Source organism: Macrotis lagotis, chromosome 3 (genome assembly GCF_037893015.1).
Source record: "Macrotis lagotis isolate mMagLag1 chromosome 3, bilby.v1.9.chrom.fasta, whole genome shotgun sequence".
NCBI classification, from domain to species: Eukaryota; Metazoa; Chordata; class Mammalia; order Peramelemorphia; family Peramelidae; genus Macrotis; species Macrotis lagotis.
In genome coordinates, this window is record NC_133660.1 from 1,987,067 (window position 1) to 2,002,859 (window position 15,793).

Consider the following 15,793-nt stretch of genomic DNA (forward strand, 5'->3'; position numbering starts at 1 on the left):
TCAGTTAGAGATTGAAGTATCATATACAGGATAAAAAGAATTTAAGAATATGAGGAAATAATTAGCATATCTTAGTTCTTTTCTCAAGAAAAAGAAAAATGAGGGGCAGCTAGATGGCACAGTGGATAGAACACTGGTCCTGGAGTCAGGAGTTCCTGAGTTCAAATCCGACCTCAGACACTTAATAATTACCTAGCTGTGTAGCCTTGGGCAAGCCACTTAACCCCATTGCCTTGCAAAAACAAAACAAAACAAAAAAAAACCAAGAAAAAGAAAGATGATTATATGTGGATACCAAGCTGTTGTTCAGTCGTTTTCCAATCATGCCTGACTCTTTGTGAGCCCATTCGGGATTTTCTTGGTAAATATATTAGAGTGGTTTGCCATTTCCTTCTCCAGCTCCTTTTACAGATGAGTTAACTGAAGCAAAGGAGGTTAAATAACTTGCCAGGGTCACACAGCTAATGTCTGAAGATGATTTGAACTCAGGAAGATGAATCTTCTTGATTTCAGACCCAGCACTCTATATACTACACCATTTAGCTGCTCTATCATTACCAATAAAAGGGTTCTAAACCTGGGATTCCTGATATTACAATAAATTACTTTTGATTGCTCTATTTTAACGGAGTTTGATATTTCACATAATTCTATGTATTTTAATTTGTATTTTAAAAACATTCTGAAATGTTTATAGTAATAGTGTGAAATTCAAATAGAAAAAGAGGCTACTAATCCCCATGAAGAATTCCTATGGGCCTCATATTGACTTAGTTCCAAAATGTAATGTTATCTTTATTTTATTGTATTTCTATTTATTTTGTTAAATATTTCTCAATCACATTTAAATTTTTTTAACATTCATGTTTTAAAATTTTGAGTTCCTAATTCTTTCCTTCCCTTCTTCCCCCTCACCCACCCCTTCAGAAGGCAAACAATATGATATTGATATATATGCAAAGTCATGCAAAACTGATTTCTTTATAAACCAAGTGACAAAAGAACCTACATACACACTCAAATATGCACACACATAACAACTCAAGTGAAAAAAAATGTGATTCATTCGGTACTCACAGTTTGCCAATTCTCTCTCTGGATAGCATTTTTCTATTGTAGCTCCTTTTTACTTATTCAGTGGCATGTTAATTTAGTTCTAGCAATATTGCTGTGGGTCTCCAATAGCACCTTTTACACTTCTGCTCTCTAGATCTCACCAAAGTGCCAAAGGAGTCCATGGCACATAAAAAAGTTTAAGAATAGCTATAATTCTTTTCCTAAAGCCCATTGGAATTGAATTCTCTATTACTGGAGATGAATGTTCTTCCCTTCATGAAGGACAGGGCAGAATTGTTGAAAGGTAAGAGAACTCCAGCTTTAACTGTTCCTTTTTGGGAACTTTACAAATGAAAGTCCCCTTTGAGTTCCACTTTCATACACTTCAGGACCTATTTATTCCCTTTGGGACTGTTCAAATTTTGAAGCTTGAACTCTCTTTCAAGTTATTTGCTTGGAATGTTCCTTGCATCCAACTTTGAAGAGGGAAAGTGGAAGAGGCTAACTCTACTTTAGATTGTAAAAAGAGAAGACTTTGAAAACATATGAGAGGAGCTGCCAGTTTCCATCACATCCCTATCCCAGAGTGCTACACTAGAGATTTGGGGAAGTTTTCCTTTGGGAGAGACCCAGGATATTTATTCTCTCCCTCTCACTCCCTCGATCTTGCTTGCTCTCCTTCCCTTCCTCCCTCCCTCTGTTGATCTGAGTTACTTGGCTTCCAATGGGAGAACTCCTTCATTCTTATATACATTCTTCTTTGAATGTCTTTTCTGATTTCTGTTTTGCTTTGATTTGGATAGATGTGTTTCTTTTTCTATTTTTCTATTTTTGTTGATTGGGTAATAGTATCCGGGGATAGAGTCTAGCTTTGAGGGTGGTCACCTTTCCTACAAAATCACAAATATTTTGACAAATCAGTGTCAAATGATAGAAAGTTAATTCAATTCTGAACATATTTCCTAGTTGAACAGTATTTAAGGGAGCATATAGACATATTTCTAGCCTAGTATTCCATCTCTCTGAGAAGGGAAGAGCAATGACCTCCAACCCCAAACTCCTACTTTACCTTCCAGTAGGAATGAAAACCTTCATTGGAGAAGAGTGTGGGAAAAGGTTCTGGAGATACTGATTCTGCTTCCATTTGAGTCAGGTTATGACAGGAGGTCCCCTCACCTCATATGAGTCTCTCTCCAGAAATTGGACCCACTCCTCTACCAAAACATCGGAAATATATGTTAAAATCATTTTTTACAAAAGCTAACAAAAGGATAAAGTTTTTGTGTCTAATCCATATAATGCAATCTCATGCTAAGAATCTCTGATTATGTCATTATAGAAGAATGTATTCTTGAGTGCAATTAATATTTTATTTTTTATTTTGTATTCTCAGTACCAGTAAAGAAATATGGTATGGGAGATAGAAAGCACAATTGCATTCAAGCCCTTCCTCTAACTTACATTCTCTGTGACTCTGAACAAGGACTCTTGACAATGCTCTAAGATTATAAGTTGAATAATAGAGATCGATATGCTTTGATGAAAGTAATTTTCTCATGGGGAATTTGGTACAACAATAAAATCTAGTCAAAACTCTCTTCCTGATCTTTCTTCCTAATGCACTGGTGTTTTATATAGGTAGATACTTGATCAATGTTTGCTTGAAAAGCATCAAATGGAATCTGCCACCATTTACTATTCTGCACACTATGTTATTGTTCTGTGCTAACTGCAGGTGGTACTTTTCTGGCTTGGGACCCAGCCTCCACATGGAGGATCCTCTTGAGATGGTGCTGAGTTTGGCAGTCAATTCCATTTCCAGCTGGCAACTTTGGCTCTGTAGCCCCTTCCCACAGGATCATTGCTCTGTAGTTTATTACACTGTTTGACTTGTCATCCTCCCTGATCTTTCTTCTGGCTTTACATCACTTTTTTTTTTTTTTAACTTTAAGATGAAATCACTAATAGGGGAAAAAAATCTTTTGTACCTTTGCACACAGGTGGAACCTATTGTGAACATTATATATTAAATTACATTCTTTCTCCCTGAAACAACAACAACAAACAAATATCCAGTCAAATGAAACATAAACATTTTTTAAAACATTTTAGCAAAATCTTAGCTTTGCAGTAGAGAAACTAGTTGACAAAGTGGATAGAATACTGGGCCAAGAATTAAAAAGACTAAACTTCATTAGTTCAAATCCAACCTCAGATACTTATTAACTATATGACCCTGGGCAATTCACTTAACACTCTTTGCTTTAGTTTGCTCATCTGTAAAATGAGCTGGAAAAGGAAATGGCAAATCACTTCAGAATCACTTTGCAAAGAAAACCCCAAATGGAATCAAAAAGAGTCAAGACATGATTGAAAAACAACTGAAGAACAACAAGAAGTTTTGTGCAAGTAGTAAGAATGACAGCTACCATACATGAAAAGTGGAAGAAAAAAACATTTAAAATGAATAATCTGGCTAGGGTTTCTCTACTGGCACCAACACTTGGTTCTACAAAATCATTTTGATGAGAAGCCAGAGGGCTGTCAATGGAGGTGTATGAGCATCAAGCTGAGTATTACTCAAGTGAAAAAAAATTTCCGTCAATCCAAACCCAAGGTGTTGCCAGAAACTTTGAGCTATATCTACATAGAAAGCTGGCAGGTGTGAATCCGGGGGAGGTTGTACAACACTATGCTACCCTGCCAATTTATTAATTCATGATTTGGCAAGGATGCTAAAACTTGTTTAGACTCATGATTGGGAACTTCCTTCACAAAGACAAAATAGCAGTTTGGGAGGTTGCTAAGGTAACAGATAAATGATGGTAAGTGGAAAGAAAAACAGGAGAAAATAATATGCAGGTATTTCTCATGAGGCAATTCAATGCATGAAATTTTGCTGTTAATAAATTTACACTATGATGATCTGTGACCTTGTTGTTCAATGGTTCACAAAGTCTCAGTGACTTCTTATTTCTCCTATACAATTTCTCCATCATGCTGGTAGATTTTGTCTATGCTATTTCAGAGTTAAAAGTGAAATAATCTGACTTATACATTTCTTATCTCTTCCATTAGCTATACAACTAACCAAAATTTTAGACCAAACGTAGAATCAAAGGTTCACAAACTCAAATATCTAGAGTTGGATAGAATCTTATAACTTTTCTAATATAAACTTTTCATTTTATGGATGAAGAAACTGAGTACCAAAGGGGATGGATAAATGTCTTGCTCAAGGTCACACAGAAAATGAGCAACCAAGGCAGTAGCTGAGTCACATTTTATGACTCAAGTATTTGAATCATGTTTTTAGACTCAAGATAAAGCCTTTTCATTAAAATTCATATTCTTGATTCTTTTTATTTGTTCTAAACCTAATAATTATCAATGAAACAAATTTGATATTCAGAAACAAAAACAATCTTATATGAAGACGTAAATTCCATCTTTACAGTTGTATATTAATTTGCTTTTAATGTGTCACTGATGCCATTATTTATACCAAAGTTATTTGCTAATATGGCCCACTCCAGACTCTAACATTGAAGTCTCCCTGGTAACAAGATTAACAACTAAAAAGACAACTAACAAAATGGCAAGTATGACAGATTCCATAGTCTGTCAACTCTCTCTTGAGGATAGTGGTAAATGTTTAATCGTCTGCTCTTTATGAAAAGAAATGGTCAACAGCATCAATTAGAATGTTATTTTCTTTTATTTATTTTGAGTTTCACAATTTTCCCCCCTAATCTTCCTTCCCTACCTCCTACCCCAGCCACATAAGGCAGTTTGTTAGTCTTCACAATGTTTCAGTGGTATACACTGATTTAAGTTGAATGTGATGAGAGAGATATCTATCCTTAAGAAAGAAAAATAAAGTACAAGACATAGCAGAATCACATAGAAAGATAACAGTTTTTTTTCCTAAATAAAAGTTAATAGTCTTTGGTCTTTGTTCAAACTCCATGATTCTTTCTCTGGATACAGATGGTATTCTCCATTGAAGATACCCTAAAATTGTCCCTTATTGTTGCACTGATGGAATAAGCAAGTCCATCAAGGTTGGTCATCACCCCCATGTTGCTGTTAGGGTGTGCAGTGTTTGCCTGGTTCTGCTCATCTCACTCCCCATAAGTTCATGCCAATCCTTCCGGGCTTCCCTGAATTCCCATCCCTCCTGGTTTCTAATAGAACAATAGTGTTCCAAGACATACATATACTACCATTTGCTAAGTCATTCCCCAATTGAAGCACATTTACTTAATTTCCAATTCTTTGTCACCAAAAACAGGGGTGCTATGAAAATTTTTGTACAACTGACGTTTTTTACCCTTTTTCATCATCTCTTCAGGGTATAGACCCAGTAGTGGTATTGCAGGATCAAAGGGTATGCACATTTTTGTTGCCCTTTGGGTTTAATGCCAAATTTCTCTCCAGAAATGTTGGATGACAACCAACAATGTATTAGTGTCCCAGATTTCCCACATCCCTTCTGATTGAGCATTGTCCTTTCTGGTCATATTGGCCAGTCTGAGAGGTGTGAGGTAGTATCTCAGAGATGTTTTAATTTCCATTTATCTAATAAGTAACAATTTAGAGCAATTTTTCATAAGACTATGAATCACTTTGATTTCCTGATCTGTAAATTGCTTTTGCATATCCTTTGACCATTTGTCAATTGGGGAATGGCATTTTTTTTTTAAATTTGACTTAGTTCTCTATATATTTTAGAAATGAGTCCTTTGTCAAAAATACTAGTTTTTGGGGCGGCTAGATGGCACAGTGGATAAAGCACAAGCCCTGGAGTCAGGAGTACCTGGGTTCAAATCTGGTCTCAGACACTTAATAATTACCTAGCTGTGTGGCCTTGGGCAAGCCACTTAACCCCATTTGCCTTGCAAAAAAAACCTTTAAAAAAAGAAATCCTGGAAAGATATGAATCATTAAATTTAAAATAACCATCTGTCTGTTTATTAAGTTAACCCCATTTGCCTTGAAAAAACCTAAAAAAAATACTAGTTGTAAAAATTGTTTCCCAATTTACTACATTTCTCTCTTTTTTATCAAATTGTCCAGAGGTTTATCAATTTTATTGGCTTTTTCATAAAACCAACTCATGTTTTATTTATTAGTTCAATAATTTTCTTGACTTCTATTTAATTAATTTCTCCTTTAATTTTTAGAATTTCTAATTTGGTATTTAATTTGGGGGTTAATTTGTTCTTTCTCTAATTTTTTAGTTGCATATTTAGTTCATTGATTTCATCTTTCTCTAATTTACTCATGTAAAAATTTAAAGATATAATATATTCTCTGATCGCTGCCTTGAGTAAATCCCATAGGTTTTTAGTATGCTATTTCATTATTGTCATTATCTAGGATGAAATAATTAATTCTTTCTATAATTTGTAGTTTGATCCACTCGTTTTTTAAAATGAGGTTATTTAGTTTCCAATCATTTTTGGGTCTGTATCATCCTGGTCTAGTATTGCATATGATTTTTATTGTATTATGATCTGAGAAAGATGTATTCACTACTCCTGTCTTTCTGGTTGATCATTAGGTTTTTATGCCCTAGTTCATGGTCAATTTTTGTGTAAGTGCTATGTACTGCAGAAAAAAAGTATATTCCGTTCTATCCCTATTCAGTTTCCTCCATAAGTCTATCATATCTAGGATTTCTAACAAGCTATTTATTTCCTTAACTTCCTTCTTGTTTATTTTATGGTTAGATTTATCTAAATCTGAGAGTGGGAGGTTGAGGTCTTCCACTAGTAGAGTTTTGCTGTCTATGTTTTCCTGTAGCTCTTTAAAGTTCTCCTCTAAGAATTTGGATGCTATACAATTGGGTGCATACTTATTTAGTATCGAAATTTCTTTATTGTCTATGGTACCTTTTAGGAGGGTATAGTTTCCTTCTTTACCTCTTTTAATTCTATCTATTTTTGCAACTGCTTTCTGTGAGATAAGGATTGTTACTCCTGCTTTTTTCACTTCAGCTGAAGCAAAATATATTTTGCCCATACCTTTTACCTTTACTCTATATGTATCTCTTTGCTTCAAATGAGTTTCTTGTAAGCAGCATAGTGTAGGATTCTGGTTTTCAATCCACTCTGCTATTTTCTTACCTTTTGAGGGAGAATTCATCCCATTCACCTTCAAAGTTATAATTATTAACTCTTTATTGCCCTCCATGCTATCTTCCCTCTATATTTCCCCCTTTTCCCCTTTATCCATATTCCACAGTATTTTGTTTCTGAATACCACCCCCTGCAGGGTGTTTGCCCTCCTATATCAACCCTCCCTTTCTTTCCCCTTTCCCTATTTCCCTCCCTTCCTTCTGTTAGTCCCATTTTTCTCCCCCTACCTGTTCCTTCCCTCCCCTTTCCCCCTTTTAATACTTGAAAGGTAAGATAAGTTTCTTAACTTGAGTATTTATATAAGTTAACTTTAAGCCAAGTATGATGAGAGGAAGATTCAGGTGGTTCTCAGCTCCTCCTTTCTTCCCCTCTATCACAATAGGTCTTCTGTACCTTTTAATATAATGAGAATTACCCCATTCAGTCTCCTCCATCCTCCCATTTCCTTCCTGTCCCCTTTTTTAAGGAGTTATTGTTTTTAAATCATTATATCTGAGTCATAAAAAAATCATGAGTGTCCATTACTTCTGCCTAAGTATATTCCCTCTAATAGAGTTACAGTTCTCAAGAGTTATGAGAATCTTTCTCCCAGGAGGGGATATATTCAGTTTCATCTTACTGGATAGCAGTTTCTTTTTCCATTTAACCTTTTTTTAACCTTTTCATGTGTCTCTTGAGCCTCCTGTTTGATGTCCACATTTTCTATTAAGCTCTTGTCTTTTCATCAGAAAATGTTGGAACTCTTCCATTTCATTAAATGTCCATCTTTTCCCCTGGAAGAGAAGTCTCAGCTTTGCTGGGTAGTGGATTCTTGACTGCATTGCAAGCTCCCTTGCTCTTCCAAATCTCATTCCAGGCCCTTTGATCCCTTAATGTTGATGCAGCCAGGACCTGTTTAATTCTTACTGTGGCTCCTTGGTATCTATTTTTTTTATGTTTATTTTTTATTTTTGTACAAATGATTTTTTATTCATTACTAAAATATTATTGTTTAAGAGTAAACATAATATTCCCTCCTCCCAAATAATATGGACTCTCATGAGCAATAAAGTAAAGGAAAGAGAAAATATAAAAATTAAAAAAATTAAAAATTTGCTTCAATCTTTGTTATAACATCACCAGCTCTGTTGTGAATTGATCACATTCTTTATGATAAGTCCATCACAAAAGCTACTTCCATATTTTTCCACTGTTGCCATTGCTGATCGGAACTCCTTCCATTCATACCTCCCCACTGCCATATATACTATATTTTCTCTCTCCTTTCACTCTGTCCCTCTTCTTACCTGTCCTGTAGGGTAGCTGAGTGGCTTAGCAGACTGATCACTGGCCCTGGGGCCAAGAGGCCCACGAACCCACATACCACCCCTTAGGCCCAGCAACCCCCTGGCCCTGCGGTCCTGGACAGGTCATCCAATACCAGCCCCTTGCAAGAAGTAAAAAAGAAAATGTGTTATATCTGACCACTCTCCCCCATGGTCTACCGTCTCCTCCATCACTCACATCCCCCCCTTCGCCTGTCCCCCTTCTCTCCTTTTTCCTCTAGATGTCTATGCCTCATTGAATATATATGCTGTTTCCTCTCTGAGCCACCTCTGATGAGAGCGAAGGTTCCCTCATTCCCCCTCACCCCCCCTTCCATATCATTGTAATAGCTCATTGCAATAGTAAAAAAATCTTATTATATGAAATATCTTAGCCTATTCCACCTCTCCTTTCTCTTATTCCCATTACATTTTGCTTTTAGCCATTGACTCCATTTTTTACAATATATTATATCTTCAAATTCAGCTCTCTTCTATGCTTCATCTATAAAAGCTCCTTCTACCTGTTCTATTGAATGAGAAGTTTCATATTAGTATTATCAGTATCATTTTTCTATGCAGGAATATATGCAGTTCATCATCATTCAGCCCCTCATATTTTACCCTTCTCCACTCTCTATGCTCCACCTGAGCCCTGTATTTGAAGATCAAACTTTCGGTTCAGCTCTGGTCATTTCAACAGAAACATTTGAAATTCCCCTGGTTCATTGAAAGTCCATCTTTTCCCCTGGAAGAGGATGTTCAGTTTTGCTGGGCAGTTAATTCTCAGTTGTATTCTGAGCTCTTTTGCCTTCTGGAATATTATATTCCAAGCTCTACGAGCCCTTAATGTAGTTGCCACTAAGTCATGTGTGATCCTGACTGCAGCTCTATGATATTTTAATTGTGTCCTTCTGGCTGCTTGTAATATTTTTTCTTTGACTTGGGAGTTCTGGAACTTGCGATAATATTCCTGCGGGGTGTTTTTTTTTTTGGATCTCTTTCTGGGAGAGATTGGTGGAGTCTCCCAATTTATATTTTGCCCTCTGCTTCTAGGATATCAGGGCAATTTTCCTTTAGGAATTCTTTAAAAATGAGGTCAAGGCTCTTTTCCTGATCATGACTTTCAGGTATCCCAACAATTTTTTAAATTATCTTTCCTGTATCTGTTTTCCAGATCAGTTGTTTTTTCAATGAGATGCTTTACATTTTCTTCTAATTTTTCATTCTTTTGGTGTTGAAGTATTGTGTCTTGACTTCTTGTAAAGTGAACAGCTTCTTTTAGCTCCATTCTAGATCTGAGGGATTTGTTTTCCTCAGAGAGCTTTCTTATCTCTTTCCATCTGGTCAATTCTACTTTTTTTTTTTACATTTCACCTTAAATTTATTTTTTATTCTCATTTTGTACAAATGTTTTTTTTTATATTAATAAAATATTCTTGTTTACAAGTAAACAAAATACCCCTCCTCCCCCATGAATATAGATAGACTTGTTTGGGCGAAAAAAGTAAAGGGGAGTGGAAAAAAATTAAAATAAAAAAATAATAATAGTAACAATTGTAGGTATGGCCAGGTGGAACAATGGATGAAGCAACAGCCCTGGAACCACGAGCACCGGAGTCCACATCCAGCCTCGTAAACCCAACAATCACCCAGCCGTGTGACATGCAAGCCACCCGATCCCCACTGCCCTGCAAAAACCAAAAAGAAGAAGAAAAAAAAAAAGAGACCCAAAATAAAATAAAATAGTAATAATAGTAGGGGTGGCTGGGTGGCAGACAGAGCATTGGCCCTTGAGCCAGGAGCACCTGGGTCCAAATACGGCCCCAGACACCCAAAGATCACCCTGCTATGTGGCCCCAGGCAGGCCATCCAGCCCTACTTGCCCTGCACCCTCCCCCAAATAATCATAACAAAAAATGTGCTTGAGTCTTTGTTCCAACACCAAAAACTCTGTCATGGGTGGATCTCATTCTTTATGATAAGTCCATCGCAAAAGTTATTTCCATATTTTTCCACCATTGCCATTGCTGATCGCAACTCCCTCCTTTCTTATTTCTCCACTACCATGTACTCTATTTTCTCTCTCCTTTCACTATGACTCTGCTGTAGGGTTGCTGAGTGGCACAGCAGACAGATCCCTGGTCCTGGGGCCAAGAAGCCCTGAGCCCCCATACCACCCCTTAGGCCCAGAATCCACCTGGCCCTGTGGTCCTGGGCAGGCCTTCCATTCCCAGCCCCTTGCAAGAAGTAAGAAAGAAAATGTGTTATATCTGGCCACTCTCCCCCCCATGGTCCATCCTCTCCTCCTTTATTCACATCCCCACCCCTTCCCCCTGCTCCCCGCTCCTTCTTACTCCAGATGTCTATACCCCATTGAGTATATTTGCTGTTTCCTCTCCTAGCCATCTCTGATGAGAGCAGTTTCCCTCATTCCCCCTTGCCTCCCCCCTTCCATATCATTGTAATAAAAAAAAAAATCTTATGTGAAATATCTTGGACTATTCCCCCTCTCCTTTTTCTTTCTCCCCTTCCATTTCCCTTTTTTTTCTATTGACTCCATTTTTACACCATATTTTATCTTCGAATTCAGCTTTCTCCTGTGCTTCAACTATAAAAGCTCCCTCTACCTGCTCTATTAACTGAGAAGGTTCATATGAGTATTATCAGTGTCATTTTTCTATGCAGGAATACATGCAGTTCATCCTCATTATGTCCCTCATATTTCCCCCCTCTCCTTCAATCTCCATGCTTCACCTGAGTCCTGTATCTGAAGATCAAACCTTCTGTTCAGCTCTGGCCATTCCAAAAGGAACCTTTGAAATTCCCCTGGTTCATTGAAAGTCCATCTTTTTCCCTGGAAGAGGACATTCAGCCTTGCTGGGTAGTTCATTCTTGGCTGCATTCAAAGCTCTCTTGCCTTCCGGTGTGTTGTATTCCAAGCCCTACAAGTTTCCAATGTAGCTGCTGCTAAGTCCTGTGTGATCCTGACTGCAGCTCCACGATATTTGAACTGTGTCCTTCTGGCTACTTGTAATATTTTCTCTTTGACTTGGGAGTTCTGGAACTTGGCTATAATATTCCTAGGGGTTGGTTTTTTGGGATCTCTTTCTCTGGGCGATCGGTGGATTCTCTCCATTTCTATTTTGCCCTCTGCTTCTAGAATATCAGGGCAATTTTCCTGTAGTAATTCTTTGAAAATGATGTCAAGGCTCTTTTCCTGATCATGACTTTCAGGTATTGCAATAATTTTTAAATTATCTTTCCTAAGTCTGTTTTCCATATCAGTTGTTTTTTCAATGAGATATTTCACATTTTCTTCTAATTTTTCATTTTTTTGGTTTTGAAGTATTGATTCCTGATTTCTGTTCAATTCATCAATCTCCCTGAGTTCTTTCCTTTTTTCTGAAGGATTTGTTCTCCTCAGAGAGTTTTCTTATCTCTTTTTCCATCTGGCCAATTTTGCTGTTTAAAGCATTCCTCTCCTCACTAACTTTTTGAACTATTTTATCCATTTGACCTAAGCTGGTTTTTAGCATGCTATTTTCTTCAGCATTTTTTTGGATTTCCTTGACTAAGCTGCTGACTTCATTTTCATGTTTTTCCTGCATCTCTCTCCTTTCTTTTCCCAGTTTTTCTTCCAACTCCTTCATTTGATTTTCAAAAGTCTTTTTTGAGCGCTGTCATAGCCTGAGCCCAATTTCTGTTTTTCTTGGAGTCTTTAGATGCAGGAGCTTGTGCTTCCTCATCTTCAGACTAAGTATTTTGGTCCTTCTTGGGCTCATTTGCAAAATATTTCTCAATAGTCTTCTTTTTGTTTCTCTGCTTGCTCATTTTCCCAGCCTGGGCCTGGTTTGGGGTGTTTCTTGAGCTTTTGGGACACTCCCACAAGGGTCTCAGTGTGTGGGGCTCTGTCCTCCCTCCTGGTCTGTGAATGACCATAAGCACCCCCCTCTGCCACGGGGCTGAGGTGGGGGGGGCTGCTGTTCTATGGGGGGGCCTAGACTGTGGTCAGGATCTGAATGTCCAATTCTACTTTTTAAAGCATTCTTCTCCTCAATAACTTTTTGCACTGTTTTATCCATTTGAATTATGGTGGTTTTTATCATTTTATTTTCTTCAGCATTTTTTTTTTGTATCTCCTTGACTAAGCTGCTGACTTCTTTTTGATGTTTTTCCTGCATCTCTTTCATTTCTTTTCCCAATTTTTCTTCTATCTCCCTTACTTGATTTTCAATTTTTTGAGCTCTGTCATAGCCTGAGCCCAATTTCTGTTTCTCTTGGAGTCTTTAGATGCAGAAGCTTATACTTCCTCATCTTCAGATTGAGTATTTTGATCTTTCTTGTTGTCATATACAATGGATTTCTCAGTGGTGTTCCTCTTTTTTCTCTGTTTACTCATTTCCCCAGCCTATGCCTGGTTTTGGCATGGTTCCTCAGCTTTTGATTATTATTGGAACACCCCCCCCCCCCAAGGATCTCAGTGCTTGAAGCTCTGTCTCTCCCCGCCCCCAATCTGTGAATGACCATAAGCACACCCTTCTGCCATGGGGCTGAGGTGGGGGGGGGGGGCTGCTGTTCTGTGGGGATACTAGACTGTGGTCAGGATCTGAATGTGGTCAGAGCCCCAGAGTCCTATTCCAGGTACAGTGGACCTACCTCGGAAATCTATCTCCACTCCCCTACCTTTGGTAGGCTTAGCACTCAAGGCTCAGTTGCCTGGGGGCTCCAGCTTACAGGCTCAGCCTGCTTCCATTTCCTGGATCTAGACTGCTAGACTTCAAATGCTGGTTCTGGCAGAGGGTCCCCTCACTGATCTTCCAAGTTGTGCCTGGTGCTCCCTGGGGTGCAGTCAGGAAACTGCTCTCACTGCTGTGAGCTGTGGCTCCCAGGAGTCCTCAGGCTGCCTCTGGGAGGCTGAAGTTCCTTCACTCTGACAGGCCACTCTTCTAACCCCTTGGAGTGGATCCTTTGCACTATTTTCCAGGTTACCTTGGTTTGGAGAGTTGCTTCACTGGATCTTTCTGTGGATTCTCTCTCAAAAATTTAGTTAGAGTTATAATTTTATGATTTCTGAAATATTATGGCAAGAGCACCTAAGAGAGGCTCTTCTCCTGTTGCCATCTTGGCTCTGTCTCCCCGGCTCCTTGATATCTAAATTGTTTCTTTCTGACTGCTTGCATGATTTTCTCTTTTATCTGATAGTTCTGGAATTTGGCCACAATATTTCTTTACGCTGTATTATACCATTATATTCAACTCCTTCCTGTGCCTCATCTATATAAGCTTCTTCTAACTGCTCTTATAAATGAGAAGGTTCATATGAATTATTATTATCTTCTTTGCATGCAGGAATACATGCAGTTAAACATCATTAAATTCCTTATAATTAGTCCTTCCCATCCACCCTCTCAATGCTTCACTTGAGTCCTGTATTTGGAGATCAAACTTTCTGTTCTTCTAGTCATTTCAACGGGAAACTTTGAAAATCCCCTGTTTCATTGAAAGTCCATTTTTTTCCTTTACCTTTGTATTCTCTCCCCACCCTCTTCCCATCTGTAGACTTAGCACTCTGCAAGCTGCGGGGTAACTCCTCAAAGGCCTTCCTCATGGTTGCTCCAAGGCCAGTTTTGGCCTGGTTTTGTGCTCACTCTGGTGTGGCAAAGTTCTCTCACCAATTGTTCAAGAGGTCCTGGGTATCCCTGGACTAGGAGGTCTGAGAACCACCCCAGTTGCCACATGAGCCATGGGTTGTTCCTGGAAGAATGGACCTGGATTGCTCCTAGGTGGTGTGACTGCGGCACAGCTGCTCTACAGCTCTTTCCAACCCCTGGGCTGGTGAAACAGACCTTTCCCATGAATTTTCCAAGTTGTATTGGACTGGCAAATTGTGTCACTCAATCTTCTATGGGTTCTGCTCCTCAAATTTTGGCTAAAGTCATAATTTTATGACTTTTGGTGCTTTTGGGGGGATGAGTTTCTGCCCTCAAGCCATCCTCCTAATGCTAACTAACATTTCTAATGCAGTATTGAATAATGGTGTCTTGAGATTTACTTCCATTTTGTGGGTGAATTCATCCCATTCATATTCATGTTTATGAATCCCAGCTGTGTATTTCTTTCTATCATACTTTTTTCATTATCTTTTTTTCTCTCTCTCTCCTTTTGTCCTATCCCTCCTTAAAAGTCTTATTCACTTCTGATCATTGCCACCCCAATCTATCCTCCATTCTTTCCCTCTCCCCTTCTTCTTAACCTCATCCTCTCTTACTTCCCTATATGGAAAGACAAGTTTCCACATCTGAGTATACATGGTATTCTCTCTTTGAACCATTTCTAATGAGAGTGAAATTCAAGTATTGCCCATCTTCCCTTTCACTATAAAAGCTTTTTATTTTACATCACTTGTACAAAAATATTCATAGCAGCGCTGTTTGTAGTGGCAAAGAATTGGAAATCAAGTAAATGTCCTTCAATTGGGGAGTGGCTTATCAAAATGTGGTATATGTATGTCATGGAACACTATTATTCTATTAGAAACCATGAGGGATGGGAATTCAGGGAAGTCTGGAAGGATTGGAATGAACTGATGCTGAATGAGATGAGCAGAACCAGAAAAACACTGTATACCCTAACAGCAACATGGGGGCAATGATCAACCTTGATGGTCTTGCTTATTCCATCAGTGAAACAATCAGGGACAATTTGGGGCTGTCTGCAATGGAGAATACCATCTGTATCCAGATAAAGAACCATGGAGTTTGAACAAAGACTAAGGACTATTAACTTTAGGGGTTTTTTTTGCAAGGCAAATGGGGGTTAAGTGGCTTGCCCAAGGCCACACGGCTAGGTAATATAAGTGTCTGAGACCGGATTTGAACCCAGGTACTCCTGACTCCAAGGCTGGTGCTTTATCCACTACGCCACCTAGCTGCCCCTACTATTAACTTTAATTTAGGAAAAAAACCTGCTATCTTAGTGTCTGATCTTGCTATATCTTATACTTCATGTTTCTTCCTTAAGGATATGATTTCTCTCTCATCACATTCAATTTGGATCAATGTATACCATGGAAACAATGTAAAGACTGGCAAACTGCCTTCTGTAAGGGTTGGGGGGAGGGTAGTAAGATTAGGAGAAAAATTGTAAAACTCAAAATAAATAAAATAAGTACAGAAAATTTTTTTAAAAAGCTTTTGCTTTAATGCCTTTTATGTGAATTATTTACCCACCCCCACCTGTCTTCTCTTTATTTTGTTAATTCATTCCATCAGAGTTAACTCATATCCA

General features: G+C 38.2%; 1 protein-coding gene across 4 annotated transcripts in view; it reads left to right on the plus strand.

The window, feature by feature from the left end:
* The window catches only part of GRID2 (glutamate ionotropic receptor delta type subunit 2), a 1,800,826-nt gene that overhangs the window by 1,149,080 nt on the left and 635,953 nt on the right, over window positions 1-15,793 (plus strand). The gene's annotated exons all lie outside the window — the stretch shown is intronic.